This window comes from Penaeus chinensis, chromosome 21 (assembly GCF_019202785.1).
Source record: "Penaeus chinensis breed Huanghai No. 1 chromosome 21, ASM1920278v2, whole genome shotgun sequence".
Taxonomy (NCBI): domain Eukaryota; kingdom Metazoa; phylum Arthropoda; class Malacostraca; order Decapoda; family Penaeidae; genus Penaeus; species Penaeus chinensis.
In genome coordinates this window covers 21,227,016-21,229,515 of record NC_061839.1, presented here as the reverse complement: position 1 = coordinate 21,229,515, position 2,500 = coordinate 21,227,016, and the positions used below count along the sequence as shown (strand labels likewise).

General features: G+C 32.8%; 1 protein-coding gene across 2 annotated transcripts in view; it reads left to right on the top strand.

The window, feature by feature from the left end:
- Nucleotides 1-2,500, top strand: part of LOC125036494 (substance-K receptor-like) — a 191,171-nt gene that overhangs the window by 186,375 nt on the left and 2,296 nt on the right. The gene's annotated exons all lie outside the window — the stretch shown is intronic.

Genomic DNA, 2,500 nt, shown 5'->3' with positions numbered 1-2,500 from the left:
CTGGAATAGTTACCCCGTAAAACTCGGTCATGACGCCGGAGACGGCAAACAGGCAATGTTGTCTTTGATATTCCCACCAAATCGCTAGCCTGGACTTTAAAAACCCGTTAGACATAAGAGTAAAAGTTTCTCATTTTTCCACTTAAAATAATTAAATAGATCGCTGAATATAGAGTAAATTTTCGATTTTTTTACGCTAGATTATTTCGAGCGTCAGGAAATCTACTATCATAATATGCTGTTAAATTATATAAGGCGGAGGCTGGCGCAAAGTTATCGAAGAAATTAGTGTCACTAAGTTTTGATGGACGTAATAACGGTGATGATAGATTAATTGGGGATATAATATTATAAATGCCTCCCTCCTTTCTCCTCATTTTCTTGACTTCTTCGTCTCCCTTCTCTCTCTCTCTCTCTCTCTCTCTCTCTCTCTCTCTCTCTCTCTCTCTCTCTCTCTCTCTCTCTCTCTCTCTCTCTCTATCTCTATCTCTCTCTCTCTCTCTCTTAGCTTTCCTCCCTTCGTCTTTCTTTTCATATATGCATATATTCTTATATATATATATATGCATATATAAGAAAGGACAAAGTACAAATAACATATAAATACCATAAATAGTTTGTGGCGCTAGTTTTCGATGAGGTTGAAAACAGCAATCATAGATAGATCTTATTTTGTTTGCTAATACACACACACACACACACACACACACACACACACACAGACACAGACACACACACACACACACACACACACACACACACACATACATATATATATATACGTGTGTGTATATGTGTGTGTGTGTGTGTGTGTGTGTGTGTGTATATATATATATATATATATATATATATATATATATATATATATATATATATTACATAATCATCGTGAAATGAGTTCGAAGAGAACCCATAGGTGTATTTTCTTTCGATTTCTATTGATTTGTTGCTTATTAGGTTCACCAGTCTTCTCCCCTCCTTCTCTTTACATATTTATCCATTTATCTTTATTACTATCTCTCCCTTCCTCCCTCTATGTATTTATTATGCACAGATTTAGCTTCGTCCCCTCTCTTTACCCTACTCTATCTCCTGGTCTTGGTGTTGCTCTCTCCCTCTCTCTCTCACTCCCCCCCTCTCTCTCTCTCTCTCTCTCTCTCTCTCTTTCTCTCTTTCTCTCTCTCTCTCTCCCTCTCTCTCTCTCTCTTTCTCTCTCTGTCTTCTCTTCTTTTCTCTCTCTCTTTCCATCCCTCTCTCCCTCCCTCCCTCACTCCCTTCTTCCCCTCCTTCCTCCCTCCCTCCCTCTCTCTCTCTCTCTCCCTCTCTCTCTCCCTCTCTCTTTCTCTCTCTCTCTCTCTCTCTCTCTCTCTCTCTATCTATCTATCTATCTATCTATCTATCTATCTATCTATCTATCTCTCTTCTCCTTAGTTTTCCTCCCTTCCTCTCTCCTTCCATTCTTCCCTCCCTCCCTTCTTCCCTTTCTCGCTCTATCGTTCCATCTTGACTTCTATCTCTCCTTTCTCTCTCCCTCTCTCATAATCTCTCTTTAAACGTCAGTCTCTCTCGCTGGATCCTCTCCCTTGACAGAATACAGACAAATATTAGAAGAGGAGTTTAAAAAGTCCCTTTCGTGTAATGCCAGAGTGAGAGCGGTTTTTAAATGTCAAAGGGTTTCATTTTATCTAATAAAGTTTCATCTTATCTAATAAATAAATAGATGAAGAAGTAAATACATACATACATACATACATACATACATACATACATCCATACATACATATATATATATATATATATATATATATATATATATATATATATGTATATATATATATATATATATATAAATATATATATATATATGTATATATATATATATATATTTATATATATATATATATATATATATATATATATATATATATATATATATATATATATATACACACACACACACATACACATACACATATATATACATACGTGTATATATAAACGTAAATCTATAGAAATGTATATATACATATACATATATGCATATATATAAACATACATATATATGATTATATATATATATATATATATATATATATATATATATATATATATATAAATTGAGAGATAGACATATATGTATGTCTTTACATATGTTCATTTATTAAAGCATTGATATTTATGACATGTTTATATGACTAGAGGTATATTAGGTAGGAAAAAAAAACGTGATTGGGTTATTTCAAGGTTGAGTGATTTATTTTTGGCAACCTGCAACAATACTGTCTTGTAATTAGTGATGCTGATAATTATGTTATTAATGATGACCATAATCTCGTTATAATTCTCTTCGATTACAATAGAATGTCTGATGATAATAAAGACAATGAGGCAATGATAATGAAAATTAACGCTAATAATAAAGGGAAAGAATATTACCAATGATATGACTGATCATAATAACACATAATCATAAGTATTATTGTTAATAATTAACAGCGAT